This window comes from Oncorhynchus keta, chromosome 29, assembly GCF_023373465.1.
Source record: "Oncorhynchus keta strain PuntledgeMale-10-30-2019 chromosome 29, Oket_V2, whole genome shotgun sequence".
Classification (NCBI taxonomy): domain Eukaryota; kingdom Metazoa; phylum Chordata; class Actinopteri; order Salmoniformes; family Salmonidae; genus Oncorhynchus; species Oncorhynchus keta.
Window position 1 is genome coordinate 31,598,996 of NC_068449.1, and position 21,171 is coordinate 31,620,166.

Consider the following 21,171-nt stretch of genomic DNA (forward strand, 5'->3'; position numbering starts at 1 on the left):
CAAGTGTTTTGAATAACTGTACTCAGTGCTGCTCGGGCCTAGGCTAAATGTTTCCTCCTTGAGAGTCAGGCAGCCGCACACAAACACAGAGGTGTCGCTCATCACAATTTAATGTAGGGTGAGAAATGGTAGCGATGACACGGTCGCCTGTAAGGACGAATCACTCTCGATTATTTTCTTAAACACATAAAAATGTCAGAGGAATTTGGAGAAACTCAAGATATTGAAGACTGCCAAAGAAACATTGGCTAGTAGAACAAAAGGAGAGAGAGAGAGAGAGAGAGAGAGAGAGAGAGAGAGAGAGAGAGAGAGAGAGAGAGAGAGAGAGAGAGAGAGAGAGAGAGAGAGAGAGAGAGAGAGAGAGAGAGAGAGAGAGAGAGAGAGAGAGAGAGAGAGAGAGAGAGAGAGAGAGAGAGAGTAAGAGAGAGAGAGAGGGAGAGAGAGAGAGGAGGTAAGAGAGAGAGACTGTAAGAGAGAGAGAAAGAGAGAGAGTGATAGAGAGAGACTGTAAGAGAGAGAGAAAGAGAGAGAGAAAGAGAGAGGGTAAGCGAGAGAAAGAGAGAGAGAGTGAGAGAGAGAGACTGTAAGAGAGAGAGAAAGAGAGAGAGAAAGAGAGAGGGTAAGCGAGAGAGAGAGAGTAAGAGAGAGAGAGAGACTGTAAGAGCGAGAGAAAGAGAGAGAGCGAGAGAGAGAGAGGCCTAGAAAGACAGGCAAAGAGACCGATGTCACTTACTAAGAGGCCTTCATCCATCCCTTGAGGGGCCAGGAGAAATCTTTCAGTTGAAGGAATTGAAAAATTTCTGTCACAGACTGTGGCTGGAGCAGGCTTGAGGCTGGTGTTGTCTATGTATGTTTACAACAACTGTCATTAAAGGCACAAGAAACAAGAGGGGCTAATGTAATGGGATCCCTCCCCTTTGTTGAATATTTAATGTCAGGCTGAAGGGAAGAAAGACACACATACTCTTCCTTCCCCATCGCTTGGCTCTCTTGCCCTCCTCTAAGTGTCTCCAGGGATGGATGGGTTTCCTTGCTGGTCACCATGAGTACCCATTTGCTGTCTGATCTCTGCTCCTTATTTCCCCACTCCCTTCCTGTCTCCTGAAACCAAATTTGCTTCGTTTTAGTCACCTCAAAGCAGACTTGTGTGTGTATATATTTTCAGGGGAAATTTGATTGTCGATATGGATTTTTAAATCAGTTTTCAGATCAGGTTTTTAGAAATATGTAAACTGTTGTGTTATTTTATCAGGCCCGGGCCCAGTAGTGGAACACATACCTCAGATGGGGAAGATCCAATATGGAGGAGAGATCTTTAAGCAAGACAACTCAGACATAAATGGATTAAAGAAACCATAATGGGAAAACAGGTGCAGTTGGACGAAATTTAAGACCAGGAAAGTTGCATTATAATGTGTTTTTATCAAATTGAGGATATTTTCACACTCACTGATGCCTGAAACATGAACCTATATTTTCTGTCTTTGGTTTCCTTTCTTGAAGTACCCTTAATGTGCCAAAGATGTAATACTTAAGCTCGGGTTACTGTTGTTGGTTTGTAAGTTAATGTCTAAAAAGTTCTGATTGGATTTGAATCGACCAATGTGCATTAAAACCACCGTTCTTTAAATCAAAATCGTATGATCTAAAAGTGAATGTAACAAAACCTTCCCATTCTTTCAACATCCTGCTCATTTTGGCCAGTCTAATTCAGTTGTGGACTGAAGGCATACTGTCTTCTATTACAGCAGTAGACAGTTGCAGTACTTTGCAAGATGGACACATTAGCTGGCACACCTCTCTCCTCGATGTGTTACTGAACATTGCTGCACAGTCAGTGGCCTATGAGATGGACTTCTACAAAAAAATTGTAAAAGTTTAACACACTCAACTTCCCTGTTTCATCTACGTTACTGAACAGTTGACGGTAACGTGGATACAATGGCACAGAATGATTTTGATTTTGACAACATATAAGGTCATGTAAATGTTCATTTGAAGTATCCTAAGCTAAAGTAAGGTAAGCATCGATAAATGTCAGCAGAGTGGTCTCAGTATTCTTAGTACAAAATATTCAAAGAAATGTATTGAATAACCTGGAATCATAGGACTGTATATCTACTGTGAAGGCATGTACCACTAGCACGGGAACACGGAGTACTGTATACCATTCATGACAGATTACTCGTTATCGTGTTAATCAGAGCTAATGTTATTCTTTTTTTGTCATCAGAAAATACACAGAATCTGTTCAGTAAGTGGAAACATCAACATCATTGGACACACATTGTCATTTTCCCTGACAGAATACTGAGGACAAATACCACGGACAAAATACAAAACAAATAAGATGCCAGACAAAGTAGCACTGCTTATTTCTATCATGACTTTTTTAGAATAAAATAACTTGAGCCCTATAGATCATTTTAAGATTGTATTGCCATTCAGAACACCTTGCCTTATGAAATCAGGCTTCATCTGTGACACACTACTGAACACCAATGCTGTCGTGCAGGCTGGTTAACAATCAATATTTAGAAATAAACTTTCCCTAAACAATCAATCATGACGCGTCCCAACAGCACTTCATTTTCATAATTTAACCGCCCTTGTCTTGCTCTGAAGTCAATGTTTTGGTCTCGGGGCTTGGATGGCAATATAAGTGTGTTTTCTCTCTGACAGATGGGGAGTGTATCATATTGGGAACACTTTGTGCATTAAGCACAAATTCCCCATGCAGAATTCTAAATGAACACGGGGCCCTACAGCAGCCACAGCAAGACACTTAAACTGACACACAGGAACTTGGAGAAATTACTTAACGGATCGGTTACATCTAAAATGATTGAATCAATATCAATATTTTCCCTTGGACCCTATCTCACTGATAAGCAAAATCCGTCCCCTTAAAAGCCTTACATTAAAATTTAATAGCGAGCAGTTTGCTTGCCGAGATGTGTAATATCTGGACAGCTGTCCTCTGGCGTGTTTGAAACTTGTTTTCTTGGCCGTTTCAGTGTCATCCACTAATTGCCTTTTCTTTAGGACACATGATCCTATTGAATTGAATCATAGGAGTATAAAACAGGAAAAGGCTTTCTGGAGGTCAGAAGAAAACAAGACGTCAGTTCTAAAGCACTTTCTTCTGTCTCTCTACATTTGTCTGTGCCATCCCCAAGTGGCTTGGTTAAGCATCTGATTTCAGCCCATCGAGGGCTGCTTGGTCGTCGGTGGGCTAAATTAGCAAGTATAACTCCATTCTGAGTGCATGGCTGCACTGCATGGATTTACTTCTTCATATACTCAGTGGCTTCTTTCTCTTGATCCCTTGAGAACATTTCTCTTTTTAATTCATCATAATGGAGGGGGGCACAAAATCATTTTACATTCATCTATTTTGCAAATGTACAGCAGCAAAAAGATAAACACAATGAATGTATACAGCAGTCTAACAGGGGAAATACATTCTAAAATAAATAAGTACATGTATTGTATTTATTGTTTTGTTTTTTACAACTGGAGAAAATACAGACTGCAGCCCTTCCAATCACTGTTTTCATGAAATACAATGAGAGTCTGTCAGCGCCAGAGGACCAGCTCTGGATGGAAAACACCATACATCCACTAGCTCACACAGGCAACCCAATCAGTAACTGTATTTGCTTGAAAAGCAAAACTCAAAGAGAGCTGGCTTTGCCATCTCCTTCAGGCTCAGGCCAATGAGGCCAAGCAAGCCCCTGATTTCACAAGTGCAACCCGAGCAATCACTGTAGTTCTCCTGATCCTGATTGCCTGGCCTAGCCGCCCGCATCTCCATCTCAGAGCGAGGATGCAAAGAGCTAAAGATTATCTTTCACTGTGAACTTGGTCTGATTACTGACTTGGAGAGGAATACAGGATAGGCGTGTAGCATGCCCTCATCAGCTAGCTACAGTAACATGTCTGTAGTCAGAACAGAGCTCTGCATTCATAATGTACTATTTATTAAAGACAGGCTGTTCACACAGATAAATATGTTTAATCCCTGCTTGCACTGCCTGCCAGTGTCTCTGGATCTTTGAAGGTAAGAATAGCTGACACAGTAGATATAATATAGTGGCTTGTGGTTAATATCCTTTGCTGGGTGTTTTAATGTTTGTATCTGAGCCAACATGGATTGCTCCATCTGCAAGAAAAGCCTGTCAAAAATGTATTTTGCCCAGTGGAGTTGAGTCTATCAGAATGTTCACAATATTAATTATTTAACATGCTATTTGATCAGTGTTTATGGCCTAACACAGTGATCCACTGTAATTTGAGCTTGATACTTTCGCAATAACTAATAGCCTTCCGGTTGATATGTTATTATAAATACATGGCTCAATATGAATCTAGAAGGGCCAAATTTAAAAAAATATATATAAGTAATTTGATCACTCTTTTGTCAATGAGAATTTTCCTGCACCGCAGGGTTATATTAACAGTATTGCACTTTTCAGGTAGCCTACTTTTGGCCAAATCAAATCAAATTTATTTATATAGCCCTTCTTACATCAGCTGATATCTCAAAGTGCTGTACAGAAACCCAGCCTAAAACCCAAAACAGCAAGCAATGCAGGTGTAGAAGCACGGTGGTTAGGAAAAACTCCCTGGAAAGGCCAACACCTAGGAAGAAACCTAGAGAGGAACCAGGCTATGAGGGGTGGCCAGTCCTCCTCTGGCTGTGCCGGGTGGAGATTATAACAGAACATGGCCAAGATGTTCAAATGTTCATAAAAGACCAGCATGGTCAAATATTAATAATCACAGTAGTTGTCGAGGGTGAAGCAAGGCAGCACCTCAGGAATAAATGTCAGTTGGCTTTTCAAAGCCGATCATTAGGAGTATCTCTACCGCTCCTGCTGTCTCTAGTGAGTTGAAAACAGCAGGTCCGGGACAAGGTAGCACGTCCGGTGAACAGGTCAGGGTTCCATAGCCGCAGGCAGAACAGTTGAAACTGGAGCAGCAGCACGGCCAGGTGGACTGGGGACAGCAAGGAGTCATCATGCCAGGTAGTCCTGAGGCATGGTCCTAGGGCTTAGGTCCTCCGGGAGAGAGAAAGAAAGAGAGAAAGAGAGAATTAGAGAGAGCATACTTAAATTCACACTGGACACAGTATAAGACAGGAGAAGTACTCCAGATACAGTGGGGCAAAAAAGTATTTAGCCAGCCACCAATTGTGCAAGTTCTCCCACTTAAAAAGATGAGAGAGGCCTGTAATTTTCATCATAGGTACACTTCAACTATGACAGACAAAATGTGGGGGAAAAATCCAGAAAATCACATTGTAGGATTTTTAATGAATTGATTTGCAAATTATGGTGAAAAATAAGTATTTGGTCACCTACAAACACCTACAAACACGATTTCTGGCTCTCACAGACCTTCTTTAAGAGGCTCCTCTGTCCTCCACTCGGTACCTGTATTAATGGCACCTGTTTGAACTTGTTATCAGTATAAAAGACACCTGTCATCAACCTCAAACAGTCACACTCCAAACTCCACTATGGCCAAAACCAAAGAGCTGTCAAAGGACACCAAAAACAAAATTGTAGACCTGCACCAGGCTGGGAAGACTGAATCTGCAATAGGTAAGCAGCTTGGTTTGAAGAAATCAACTGTGGGAGCAATTATTAGGAAATGGAAGACATACAAGACCACTGATAATCTCCCTCGACCTGGGGCTCCACGCAAGATCTCACCCCATGGGGTCAAAATGATCACAAGAACGGTGAGCAAAAATCACAGAACCACACGGGGGGACCTAGTGAATGACCTGCAGAGAGCTGGGACCAAAGTAACAAAGCCTACCATCAGCAAGGGCATTGAAGATGAAACGTGTCTGGGTCTTTCAGCATGACAATGATCCCAAACACACCGCCCGGGCAACGAAGGAGTGGCTTCGTAAGAAGCATTACAAGGTCCTGGAGTGGCCTCTCCAGATCTCAACCCCATAGAAAATCTTTGGAGGGAGTTGAAAGTCCGTGTTGCCCAGCAACAGCCCCAAAACATCACTGCTCTAGAGGAGATCTGCATGGAGGAATGGGCCAAAATACCAGCAACAGTGTGTGAAAACCTTTTGTAGACTTACAGAAAATGTTTGACCTCTGTCATTGCCAACAAAGGGTATATAACAAAGTATTGAGATAAACTTTTGTAATTGACCAAATACTTATTTTCCACCATCATTTGCAAATAAATTCATAAAAAATCCTACAATGTGATTTTCTGGATTTTTTTCCCTTCATTTTGTCTGTCATAGTTGAAGTGTACCTATGATGAAAATTACAGGCCTCTCTTATCTTTTTTAAGTGGGAGAACTTGCACAATTGGTGGCTGACTAAATACTTTTTTGCCCCACAGTATAACAAACTGACCCAAGCCCCCCGAAAATACTGGAGGCTGAGACAGGAGGGGTCAGGAGACACTGTGGCCCCATCCGATGATACCCCCATACAGGGCCAAACAGGAAGGATATAACCCCACCCACTTTTCCAAAGCACAGCCCCCACACCACTAGAGGGATATCTTCAACCACCAACTTACCATCCTGAGACAAGGCCAAGTATAGCCCACAAAGATCTCCGCCACGGCACAACCAAAGGGGGGGGCGCCAACCCAGACAGGAAGATCACGTCAGTGACTCAACCCACTCAAGTGACGCACCCCTCCTTGGGACGACATGAAAGAGCACCAGTAAGCCAGTGACTCAGCCCCTGTAATAGGGTTAGAGGCAGAGAATCCCAGTGGAGAGAGGGGAACCGGCCAGGCAGAGACAGCAAGGGCGGTTTGTTGCTCCAGATTCTTTCCATTCACCTTCACACTCCTGGGCCAGACTACACTCAATCATATGACCCACTGAAGAGATGGGTCTTCAGTAAAGACTTAAAGGTTGAGACCGAGTCTGCGTCTCTCACATGGGTAGGTAGACCATTCCATAAAAATGGAGCTCTATAGGAGAAAGCCCTGTCTCCAGCTGTTTACTTAGAAATTCTAGGGACAATTAGGAGGCCTGCATCTTTTGACCGTAGCGTACATGTAGGTATGTACGGCAGGACTAAATCGGAAAGATGGGTAGGAACAAGCCAATGTAATGCTTTGTAGGTTAGCAGTAAAACCGTGAAATGAGCCCTTACCTTAACAGGAAGCCAGTGTAGGGAGGCTAGCACTGGAGTAATATGATCACATTTTGGGTTCTAGTCAGGATTCTAGCAGCCGTATTTAGCACTAACTGAAGTTTATTTAGTGCTTTATCCGGGTAGCCGGAAAGTAAAGCATTGCAGTACTCTAACCTAGAAGTAACAAAAGCATGGATTAATTTTTCTGTATCATTTTTGGACAGAAAGTTTCTGATTTTTGCAATGTTACGAAGATGGAAAAAAGCTGTGCTTGAAACAGTCTTGATATGTTCGTCAAAAGAGAGATTGGGGTCCAGAGTAACGCCGAGGTCCTTCACCGTTTTATTTGAGACGAGTGTACAACCATCAAGATTAATTGTCAGATTCAACAGAAGATCTCTTTGTTTCTTGGGACCTAGAACAAGCATCTCCGTTTTGTCCGAGTTTAAAAGTAGTACGTTTGCAGCCATCCACTTCCTTATGTCTGAAACACAGGCTTCTAGCGAGGGCAATTTTGGGGCTTCACCATGTTTCATTGAAATCTACAGCTGTGTGTCATCCGCATAGCTAATAGCAGCTAATAGCATAACCACCGATCAAGCAACATTATGGATTAAACGTCATATCCTGTTTCTGCAGTATTATTTTGCCGTGACAATACTGGTCAAATGAAGATCCTACATCTGTACTGTGATTTCCCATTAGTGGGCGAAGCTATCCATGCTCCTTAGTGGGCCATCCAGGTAACCATATTTCTTGATTACCATCGTCTTTGTTTGTACCTGACAGCTGTCTTTAATAAGGATGTTTTTCCCTATTCCTGTTCCTATATCTACCTTATGGCCCTCATGGTCCTTTATAAGGTTATCGCTCTGTATCTAGCCTTTATCTGCTAAGTTTGGTTGAGAGTATAACGTTTCCCATACAGCCCAGAATTCCCCTCAGTGCAAACCTCAATGGAAGCTCAAATTGAAGTACAAATAGGTCTAATTGGTCCTAATATTTCGCCTCTATTTTGACTCTCCCCCCTCTCTCCCTTCGGAGTGGAGCTGATAGATCGCTCTCTCTACCTGTCGACTCTTGACTGCTACTCCAGCTCCAGCCAGGTATGAAGATCTTATCAGGCCTCAGTCCCATTGCCCCAGGGCCCCCTGAGAGGAGTGAGACCTGCTTTCTCTCCGGAAATATCCACTGATATGTGTCAGTGTATCAGTGTGCAGCAGGGAGGGAAAGAGACTGTTCTCAAGGCCTAGTGTTCAAATATATTTTTTATCATGATATCAGTTCTGAAAGAGACAGTTATTTTATGACGAGATTGACAATGCTCTATTGTTGATTCATTAAACAATAATATATATCATAGATATATCTCAAGAGGAACCATAAATATACAGCAGAAAAGGAAACTACTTCAATGCCAGAAATTGATAAATGGTCGTATTATTAATCGTATAATTAGAAATTAATTAGACATTCTAATCTTGCTTCTGTAAACATTTCCATGGTTGAGTGACTCTGCTTGTCCATAGCTTTAGGCCAAACACTCAAACTCACTCAGATTCTTGTCACAGTGGTCTTCCCAAAACTCCTGCTGCATAGCTGAGCTCACCTGCTATAACCCCAACAGGAACGTATCAATGAATCTCTCTCAGCCCAGCTCAAGTAGGAGTAATCCTCCCATTGGACTGTTTGAACGTTCCAGCTGTTAAACAAAGGGCCGGGATAATGGCTTGTTAGGAATTATCTTGTTTTGATGGAAGATCTTCAAGAGGTTTAGGCCCAAACTCCTTGTAGCTGCTATTTGTCTCTCCACATAGCCAATAATCCTGGCATTTGTCAGGCCATTAGTGCTTGATGACCATATTCAGATGCTTCAAGTGCCGGCCTCTTTCCCTCCCGTCACCTGCACTTGAGATGTGACTTTCAGTAAGCGTCTGATGATTAAGTTGCGGAGGGGTGTAGGCCCTGCCTCCTGTCATCAAGGTGTCACCCGAGTTGCAGTATAGTTAAGTACAACCCAGCTAGCTACAACAAGCAAGGTAACCCCATCTTAACCTCTCATCATGATCACAAACAGAAATGATCACATTTCCTGCAGGAGCTCTCAGGAGCTCCGTCAGAGTCAAAGGGATTTGTTTTCAACACGCAACAATAATGTTGAATCCACCTCCTCCTCAGTCATGGCACTAGCTGCGTTGCACAGTACACTGTTGGCTGTCGGCAATTAACTGAGAGTTTAACACTTTTTTGTCTGGTGGCAAATTAGTATTCACAGTGGTTTCAATTGACATATTTCTTCTTGTCTTGGTGTGTGTGATTCTAATAGTAAATGAATGATAGAAATGAACGAAGAAGCCCCTCGGTTCTCCAGCTGTGTTTTTTAGGATATATACCAATACATGAACCCAGCCAAAGCTTTTTACTGTTAAAGCTGAGAGGCAATGAAGTAATTAAAACACCAGGGGTTCAAATATTCAATATCATTTTCCAAAATGTGTTTAATTAAAATTAATCATCAGCTGCATTACATTGCTACCTGCGGTGAAAAGTGCTACACTGGTTCTCTCTCTAGTCGAGCTGTTTCTTCCAACTCAATGTAAAGACCTTGCCAAAGAAGTCAGATTGCTGCAATCTCTCACTTTAATCCCAGAATGGGGAATTAATTCATTCAAATGCTGTACATAAAAAAAATATGAAACGCACTTGACTTGAACCAGCACTCTCATCAAAGTTTGGCAGTACACATGATTTCTGTGGTAAATTACATTCATCATCAAAGTCTTGAAATGAGGGGTTTTTAAGTCTCCTTGTTTGAGCATTCTTGATAGGGTTTGAAACACTGATGTTATTTTCATGTTGATTTCATATTATAATATTTGTCATGGTATTGGTCCAAAAAGGACTGTCTCTACCCACCCTCCCTCTCTCTCTCTCTGACACCAGACTGATTAACAACATTAAAGGAGATTGCTCTGCTTTCCTCACCTCTGTTACTGACCTCATGGGATCAACCCTTTAAAGTAGCTTTCTATCTGGAGAGTCAACCTATTGTTGAGGTCCGGTGTGTCCTGTGGTGTCCCAGACCCTGATCTGTCCCCTGCCCCCTGCCCCTCTGCCCCCTTCCTCTCTGCCCCCTGCCCCCTGCCCCTCTTCCCCCTGCCCCCTGCCCCTTTGCCCCCATGCCACTCTGCCCCCTGCCCCTCTGCCCCCTGCCCCTCTGCCCCCTGCCCCTCTGCCCCCTGCTCCTCTGCCCCCTGCTCCTCTGCCCCCTGCCCCCTGCCCACCTGCCCTCCTGACCCCTGCCCCCTGCTCCTCTGCCCTCCTGCCCCCTGCCCCTCTGCCCCCTCCCCCTGACCCCCTGACCCCCTGACCCCCTGACCCTCTGCCCTGTATGCAGTAGAGGTGCGTGGGTAAATCACTGGGGAAGCCAAGGCCCCCCATATGACAATCTATGTGTTATGATAATTGCATTTTTTTTTGCTCTATAACCTGTTAATTCACATACCTTGCGACGGTGATACATTGACCAAAAGGCCGAGCCAATAAGAAGACACAGAATAAATTCAACCACACCTTCGTTTTATCACAAAACCGGATAGCAACCTCTGTCCAGTGAAGTCCACAAAGCATATTGCATTTACAGTAACAGACAGTTACAGTACATGACCTACAGCATGGTCAATAAAGTTCATGTTTCCGTCTTTTTCGGACCACTAAACAACTATTGATTTAGAACCACAGAGAGTTACCTCAAGTCTCAAAGAAAACAGGAGCTGCCTCCACTATTCCAGCACCATTTCAACTTCAACATTTCAACATCATCAAATCACCTCTGCTTAGTCTAATATGACAACTGAAAGATACCAAAAACAATTTGATCCAATCAATGTAAGCTAAATATGATGTGGCTGTCCATGGTTCTGATTTCTGTGTGCGTGTGTGTGTGTGTGTGTGTGTGTGTGTGTGTGTGTGTGTGTGTGTGTGTGTGTGTGTGTGTGTGTGTGTGTGTGTGTGTGTGTGTGTGTGTGTGTGTGTGTGTGTGTGTGTGTGTGTGTGTGTGTGTGTGTGTGTGCGTGCGTACCTGTTGGTGCAAATCAGAAAAACATGTTGACTCACCCTACAGCAATTGCCATCCTCTTCTCTTTCATGTTGATGAAACGGTCTATTGCTCATACAGTACATAGAGTACAGTACCCCCTTTTATTTTTTGTTGTCCTGGGCTACCTGGCTAAGATGCTTGCTCGCTAGCCTAATTTCCAAAGTGTTTTTATTTATTTTATTTAACTGTCATACAGTACAGTACCCCTTTTATTTTTGTTGTTGTCCTAGGCTACCTGGCTAAGATACTTGCTCACGAGCCTAAATTCCAAAGTGTTTTTATTTATTTCATTTAACTAGGCAATTCAGTCAAGAACAAATTCTTATTTACAATGACGGCCTACCAGAAGACAAAAGGCTTCTCCTGCGGGGACGGGGGCTGGGATTACAAATTAAAATATAACACAAAACACACATCATGACAAGAGAGACACCACAACACTACATACAGAGAGACACCACAACACTACATACAGAGAGACACCACCACACTTCATACAGAGAGACCTAAGACGACCACATAGCATGGCAGAAACACATGAAAACACAGCATTCTAGCAAAACAACATGACAACAACATGGAAGCAACACAACATGGTAGCAGCACAAAACATGGTACAAACATTATTGGGCACAGACAACAGCACAAAGGGCAAGAAGGTAGAGACAACAATGCATCACGCGAAACAGCCACAACAGTCAATAAGAGTGTCCATGACTGAGAGTTTGAATGAAGAGATGAGTTACCTACTTGCCAGAAAACCACTCATCCTCCTGTTTAAAAGTCTTACTCACATCGGCTGCGGAGAATGTGATCACACAATCTTCCGTGACAGTTGGTGCTCTCATGCATGTTTCAGTGTTACTTGCCTTGAAGCAAGCATAGAAGTAGTTTAGCTCGTCTGGTAGGCTTGTGTCACTGGGCAGCTCTCGGCTGTGCTTCCCATCGTAGTCTGTAATGATTTGCAAGCCCTGCCACATCCGTCGAGCGTAAGAGCCGATGTAGTACGATTCAATCTTAGTCCTGTATTGACGCTTTGCCTGTTTGATGGTTCTACGGAGGTTCTGGTTGGGTTATGTACGTACGGTCACTGTGGGGACGACGTCATCGATGCACTTATTGATGAAGCCAATGACGGATGTGGTGTACTCCTCAATGCCATTTGAGGAATCCCGGAACATATTCCAGTCTGTGCTAGCAAAATAGTCCTGTAGTTTAGCATCTGCTTTATCTGACCACTTCTTTATTAATCAGGTCACTGCTGCTTCCTGCTTTAATTTTGGCTTGTAAGCAGGAATCAAGAGGATAGAATTATGGTCAGATTTTCCAAATGGAGGGTGAGGGAGAGCTTTGTATGCACCTCTGTATGTGGAGTATAGGTGCTCCAGAGTTCTTTTTCCTCTGGTTGCACATTTAACATGCTGATAGAAATTTGGTGAGACGGATTTAAATTGACCTGCATTAAAGTCCCCGGCTGCTAGGAGTGCCGCCTCTGGGTGAGCGTTTTCTTGTTTGCTTATGGCAGAATACAGCTCATTCAATGCTGTCTTAGTGCCAGCCTCTGACTGTCGTGGTATGTAAACACCTGCAAAGAATACAGATGAAAACTCTCTCTGTAGGTAGTGTGGTCTACAGCTTATCATGAGATACTCTACCTCAGACGAGCAATAGCTCGAGACTTGAGACTAGATATCGTGCACCAGCTGCTATTTACAAAAATACATAGTCTGCTGCCCCTTGTCTTACCAGATGCCGCTGTTCTATCCTGCCGGTACATCGTGTAACCAGCCAGCTGTATGTTGATATTGTCGTTGTTCAGCCACGACTCCATGAAGCATACGATGTTACAGTTTTTAATGTCCCGATGGTAGTATAATCTTTCGCGTAACTCGTCAATTTTATTCCCCAAAGATTGCACGTTTGCTAGCAGAATGGAGGGAAGTGGGGGTTTATTCATAAGGCCCACCCTTCGGCCCCTCTTTCTCTGCTTCCTCTTCACGCAGATCACTGGGATCGTGGCCTGTTCCCGAGGAAGCAGTTTATGTGAAAGGAAAAATAGGATTCTGCTAGTCCATGGTGAGTATGTTCAGTCCTGATGTCTAGAAGTTATTTTTGGTCACGAGAGATGGTAGAGGCAACATTATGTACACAATAAGTTTTTAAAAAACAAGTTACACACAACGCAAATAAACAAACAAAAAAACGAATTGTCTGTCTGTCTTCTTCTCCGGCGCCATCTTAATTTGAGTAGGATCTTAATTTGAGTCAGTTTGCTACAGCAGGAAAATAATCCTGCAGAAACAGGAAATGTTCATTATTATGTGGATTATAATTAATGGATTTTTTTGTAGGGTTTGATATATTTTACATTAGGGCAAATCAAGTCTGACATTTTAAAGTGGAAATTAAAACTTTAGAAGACTTTTAAATCTTGAATACATTACAAGTTTGCATTTCCTGCTAGGAGGAAAATTCTCACAGACACCTACATCTGTTTTCTATAATATACCACTTAGCTACATAATCTAAACTGATATATAGCACGCAGCTCCATCCATCTATATGGCACAGCGAACTGCCTACTAGTTTCACTTGTTGTCCCTCTATGTGCTCTCCTCTTAATTTACCTATTGCTCTGCCCCATATCCTCCTTTAGGAACACTTTAGGAGGAATACGGAGGCATGGAACATTCCATAGCATTTTAGTTATTTAACTTTTTTAAATGTTTGTAGAGATTATAAGGTGAGATACTAACCTCGTGTTGGTTGTAAATCGTGTGCTACGGTCTTTGTTCTAAATACAAAAGTATTATGAAAGGAGATTTGGTGAATGTGGAGTATAGCCGACTGTGCACAGTCATAAAGTGGCAGTAAGTACTGAGCAGAAATCAGCACAGTTACATAGTGACTAATCTCCACAGCATCATCTCTGTATACACTGATGTCCCTGTATTCCTGATGTTGGAGGATTACAAGAGGATTTGTAGGAGAGAGGCAAGAGCGAAACAATCAACTCAAACCAACACACAACCATGAGTCAGTCGGCCAGTCAGTACTAACCTCCTATCTCACTGTGTGAACTCCTCTAAAGCAATGACAGTTGTTTTCATAGCCATACTGAGCTAAACACAAAAAGATGATGTGGTAGAGGTAGAACAAAAAGTAAATAATTGATTTCCCCCACTTCCTCGCCCGCGTAGAGTCATTGACAGAGTAGAGAAAGAAAAGAGTGGCTGACCATTTGACCTTCTGTGTGCATTAAACAAACAGCAGATGGTAGAGATTCAGAAGCTCCATTATCTGGTGACCAGGAGTGCTGTTCCTCACAGAGCTTCCCACAGAGTCCCTCTCTCTGAAGGCAGCATACCTAGTTCCTATCCCTATTCTTTCCTTCCCTTCCTTTTCTTTCATTTCCTTTCCTTTCTTTCCCACTGCAGGCTGCATACCTAGCTGCTTTCCTTTCCCTCCTTTCGTTTTGTTTCCTTTCCCACTGCACCCATTCACTCCCATTCATACCTGTAGTCTAACCTGGCTACCTCACCCCTTCCTTACAAACAACTATAATTGATTAATGGGGGGGGGAAAGACTAATATGGTCCTAAGATATTTTGTTTAAAACAACTGGAGAGCTCAAGTAAATCATCTGAATCAAAATGAACCAATCAGAATCAGAGTCTTGAGCTTGACGAATGATAGGGGTGACATCGCCGTGATAACATTCCGGTCCTCCTCGTAATACACTTTTTCTATGACAGCCCATGTCAACCCAGACAGGAAGGAATGTGTATTTCACCTTCATTTTAGCCAGGTAAGTCATTGAGAACAAATTCTCTTTGACAAATGTTGGTGAGGTCCTGGAGATTCAGGTCCCAAGGGGAGGACTATTTCCATGCTGGGTCTCCGTTGTAAGGGCTCCAAAGGGAGAGGAAGGCCCAGGGTAGGGATGAGAATACTGGGGTATAATAGAACAGTGGGGGTGCTGCTGGGTGTGGTGAACCAGCCAAGGCCCTGGAGAGGAAGTCTTTAGCTAGCTGCCCTCAGGAAGTTACCTCTCTGCACTCAGATGCTAGATACCTTCCATCTACGACAGCTAGTTTGCGTAAGAGCCTTTTCTGTAAGAGACATTTCAAATGTACACAACAGCCATAGCAAAGTATTAGAATAGGTGTCAATGAGCAGTCAGGAAAAAAATGACTTTAAAAAAAAAATCACGGCCCATGTACGTTATCCAAACTCAGTCATATTGTTAACGAGTAACTAACAGGTTGCACGGGTAACTAGTTGATTTCCCATGACTACATGTTCTGTTTGGTAATTTCACACCTACATGAATAGTTTAACTCTGATTTATGTATAGCCCTCCTATTTCACTTTTGCTGATAAAAAGTCTGAATAAGAGCAAAAAAAAAGATCAGCAAAGTTTCTCTGGTCCCTGTCATTAATAGCACTTTGATTTAGCCAACCTTGTCCTCACACTCTCTTTTAATTGCACAGTGACCTCTGCAACTGGCTCTCTGTGTTGTTACTTTTGGATAATAATGCAGGGATTCACTGGACATTTGAAATGGCATACTGGTAATTACAGAGCTCTAATTACACAGCGCCAGATGCCTGCCTTTCAGAGGCTACTGCAGAAAGCCTACTGACCCAGCTACAGATGTAGGAGCTTAATTTGATCACCCTGTTACAGGATAACCTTCTTGCAATGCATGACATTTGAAATGTGTCGTGTATCTGAGGTCTAAAAAGGTGTCTGAAGTTTGTCATTTCCACTCTGACTTGATTTTTCCTTTTCCGAAAAATGTATCAACCTCGACAAAAATATCCATGAATTATAATCTACATAATAATTCACATTTCCGGTTGCTGCAGGATTATTTTCCCGCTGTAGCAAACTGGCTCAAATTAAGATCTTATATCTGTACATACCCTTGAACCATGGACAGAGACTAAAGTGTCAGGTCTATGTGTGGCTTTAAAGTACTGTAAAGGAAGGCAAACCCCTGAGCATAATTCGAATGACTGAATAAATAATTAAGATAACACTTAATTTAGATAGCCACCGATAGCCGAGTGGCATTTGATAGTTTGAGCATCTATCATCTGTTGGGGACGATCCAAATAATGTATTGCGGTAATTAAAGTGTATTCCATATTGATCCTCAGCTATCTTTTTCAGGTGGTCTTTTGATTAATACATTTAAATCATCGTTACCAAGAAGAAGTGCTACGCAGTTCCTGGAAAGGTTGTTGTGAGGAGAAGTGATCAATGGTGATTCAGTTGGCCCGGGTTTCTGTAGAGCAACAACGGGGGTTTGATCTTTATGCGTTGCTGCAGTCCTCCATCAATCCATCAACCCTTTTCATGTTCAGAACAGTTCCCAGTAAGTCGTGATCAAAACATTACCACAATTACATTTTTTTTTTGTCTCTCACTTCCCAGCGAGAGGCTGCGGCTGTCAATATCATTTTTGGCCTCCTTTATTTAAGGCAAACAGTAGGCGGTTCGTTAATTACTTCGACTTGAGTTACATCTGAAATTGTTCGCTGTCTGTTATGCTGCTGATTTGGAAAATGAAAATGTGTTGCCAGTAACCCCAGAAACCAAATTTAAAGACTAAGTCTCTATGGCTGCATTTACAAAGAAAAATACCAATAATTGGGGAAAAGATCAGAATTGGGCTACCTGTGTAAACGCAGCCTATGTAATCACTACAGTGTATGCTATTGTTTTTTTAAAGCTATTATAAAGCACTTCTCTAAACTTCAAATCACATTATAACTTACAGGAGAGTAGAACAGATGTGATCTATGGCACTGAAAATCACTCTCTTACACAACATTACCCTCTTTGAAATTAAAATGACATAATTACAGAAGTAAATATGATTTAAGGATTCTCAAAGTGACCACAGGAAACCATCTACTCAAAAACATTTCCATTTATTAGGGTGATGTATCATTGTGAAAAGCAAAGCCTCCTGATTTCTCTCAGGTTTCTCCCATTTGGAGCTTGTCCATCAACAGAGTCAAATTATCCCCGAGCCCGGCCACGCTCTGTTAAAACACTATGGTGTTTACATGACTTTGGGTGCTGTTTACACTTAAAGATGCTGGAGACCCAAACATAACAGAAATATATATATATTGGTATATCCGGTGCGGTAAGAGAACCATTTCTGGATTGCGGAGCAATTGAAAGGAGCTGTGGTTTGACTGTTGTTCTACCTTTTGTGGGTGGTGATGCTGTTGCTAACCTCTTTCAAAGTAAATGGTGTCTAAATCTCTTTTTCGCTATTGCTCCAGATTTTTCCCCTGGGAAGTGGATTAGTATGGAGGAAGGTTGCACTGACGGATGGAATTGGCTTAGATAGAGTTTCTCACTGAGAGAAAGAATGGCCCTGAAAACTCAACACTTAAAACAGACGGATTACCAGCAGTCATGCCTGCCTTTCTTTTTTACTACAATTTCTAAAATGGAGCTTGATTTAAGCCCACAGAAATGTGTAAACAACATCTTTTTGAATAGTACTGTAACTGGAACATATAAAAAAAACATTGTTTTGAATGTCTATGATGCTAGATGGACTATCTAGAACAACTCTAAAAAGCTAAGAGAGAAAATCAAATGGCACTCATATATTGACGTGTCCTCTCAATTACCCTTAACACACACTTTGGAATGATTGAGGTCACCCAGCTTGGACTATGGCCAGTATCAGTAATGATTGTGATTCTCAGATATCCTGTATTGCTTTTTAATCGGTATGTGTGATAATTGTGACCATTGAAGTACATCGTAGGTCCATCTGCTTGGCAGAGAAGTAGATCCTAAACCATCTGTGCTCCCAACACATTGCTAGGGAAGTGATATGGATAGGTATTGTCTGGGAAAGATCACCTCGGGTGGTACGTTACTACTACTCTTCATCTGGGCTCAGACACACACACACACACGCACACACACACGCACACACACACACACGCACACGCACACACACACACACACACACACACACACACACACACACACACACACACACACACACACACACACACACACACACACACACACACACACACACACACACACACACACACACACACACACACACACACACACACACACACACACAGTTCAGTTCAGTAAAGTTTAGTGCTCTTGCACCATTAAAAATATACACTGGAGGTGAAATATTGTAGAAAAAGAGTCTGTCAGTGTTTTCTCACTCGCCCTGATAAGACAAACAGGGACTAAAGTTATGTATTATTCCTTTTCTCTGTAATAATGAACAGTCTGTTATTCTAAAATGTATATAAATGAACTAATCTGACCCTCCTAAAACAGCGTTTAAATTCCTCTTCAACATGTATTGATACTTTGATCATGTCACAGTAAATCAAACAAAAATGTAAACTCTTTTCAATCACAGCTTGTGCAGGTATCTTCCAACAGCTGAGAGAGAGAGAGCCTTTGTTTTATTCCGGCCCTGCAGGAAACCTAGCAGCTTGAGTGGGCTGAAGCCCTCAAGGATGTTGCGATAGTAACACATACTTAATAAATAAAGAGCGTCATTAGTGATTAACATTGTGTCTATTTTAATAAATGCTTTGAGGATTTATTTTCTTAAGGATATCTAAGATGGTGTAAGTTTTGGCCGATGCGGAATGTTTGGAGAAGCACGAGCCAGCTGCTCTACAGGGATACGTAAGCACCCAGGGTTGTTTATTCACAAGGCTATAACCATTAAGCATCGGCCCTCTCAGCTTCTCCCTCCCTCCCTTCCATACAGCCATGTTTGGGAAACCCATGGTTTCTTAACCTCCCGGTAACTCTCAGCCATAATCTCTCAGTCAGTCACTACACCCGATTCTGTCTGAAAACAGACCATAGTTTGGACATGACGGTTGAACTACTCTCCAGACTCCAACATCCTGGAGTACATCAGTAAACATAGGGTAAACGGACCTGCGATAGTGGGGGGATCTAAAAATAAAACGATCCTCCCCCCTCCTCCACCAGCTCCCTCCAGCCATTTTCCTGAAGACTAAAGACATCAAATGGATGTGCTAAAATCCCTGCTGAGCCTGGTCCTTTAGCTTTGGGTCTGATACAAAGCCTCACACCTCCCGATCTGCTCTGTGGCTCAGCGGCCCACAGTGGCTCTGGCCTGCCTGGCCCATCTCTGGCTGGCATCTCCCTCTCCTCTGACATCTGCTCGGGGTTGAGGTTTCATTCACGAGGGGGGCACGTGGAGTCAATCTGCTCTTTGGGAGCAGAAAAGGAGGCTTGTCGTTACCTTCCAGGGTGGGGATAGGGATGATAGATGTGCAGAAAACACCACATTGCATCCTTCTTCTTCTCTTTTTGCTGGCAGCACCACTGGGGTGCTATATCTTCAACCTCTCAACGCACAAAACAGAAATGGAATGTTTTCTTTCATATCATCCTCCTTCCACCCCTCCTCTTCTCTCCAGATTGACAGACAGGCCTCAGACAGTTCAGGTGACGAGGAGGAGAGAGTGAGAATGGAGATCGAGAAGGTGCCATGTTGAACACTTCCTAAAGAAGGAGGCACCATGATGCTCTAGTCAGTCTCAGTGCAAAACTCTGGTCTCCCAGGCTATGTTGGCAAATCACCGGTGGCGACTATTTAAGGATATGACAGATTGTGTTAATGTGTCTATTTTGCTCATCAAACTTGAACCAGTTCTCTGAGTCTTTATTTATGTCTGTGAGGAATAACACATTTATTGATAGAGGAGAGCAACATAAATCATGTTCTTGTCATATACAAGATGATGCGTGGTTTCGGTTTGCGCAATGCCTAATGCTCTAGATTCAAATCTTGGTCCTCACACGAGGGACAAAATGTATGAATATGTTGTGAGATTTTTGAATAACATTGACCATGAACCATTTATGATCATTTGTACAGTATATTTATTTTTAAAATGTAGGTACATGAATGATTGAACAAAATGCATGTTCAATAATGCAACATTTTGCACTAGTTGAAGTTCTTTTGCCCTAGATTTGAAGATATTCAAACGTCTAGCCACCGTGCTTCTACATCTGCATTGCTTGCTGTTTGGGGTGTTAGGCTGAGTTTCTGTAGAGCACTTTGTGACAAATCGGCTGATGTAAAAAGGGCTTTATAAATACATGTAATTGATTGATTGATTGATATCCCCAAAATACCCTCAATAAGAGGAAATAACATCTTGGATAATGGTTTTATAGAAGACAGTCCCTTTCTTTGTATTTCTATAAAAGATCAGTTCGCTTCCACAATTGACTTATCTTTTGATGAATTCATTAAGCCTTTTTAAGTCGTTAAGTAGCTTCAGTAACTTGCTCCTCTGGGGGAGGCACAGAACAAGGATTGTTTCATCCCCATGTAATTCCAATCTCAGGCACTACTTCTAACCTGAACACAAGTGGCATTATCCGTCCAGATGAAATCGCTGTGAAACATTTGTGAGGCATGTTGCAGATTACAAGTGGAAAGAGACTAAGACTTAGCGAGTGACTTTTAGGAGTTAGCTCAGCTTTCTGTTCTAACCCTACTTCTCTGGATGGGGTTCAGATCAGAGACACAAGATTATTTCGTTTTAGAATAATGTCCCAACTTTCATTACTGCATTATTACTGTTCTTACTTCTACTAAGAACTAAGATGTCCCCCTCCTTTTTTTCCCATATAGAACATTTATTAAGACCAGAACTTTTTATTTTTAAAGCACAACTTTGTCATTTCATTTTTATCCATGTCATTTTAGGTATCCATTTCTATGATCTTGAAAAGGATCACAATGGCAACAGAATGTCTACACAAAATGATTGAGCCCGTACAAGCTGTGATGCAGTGGTTGCACCAAAGTTGCTACTTTGCCGTGGTATTACTTCATTGACGTGGCGACATCAAGACTCTTC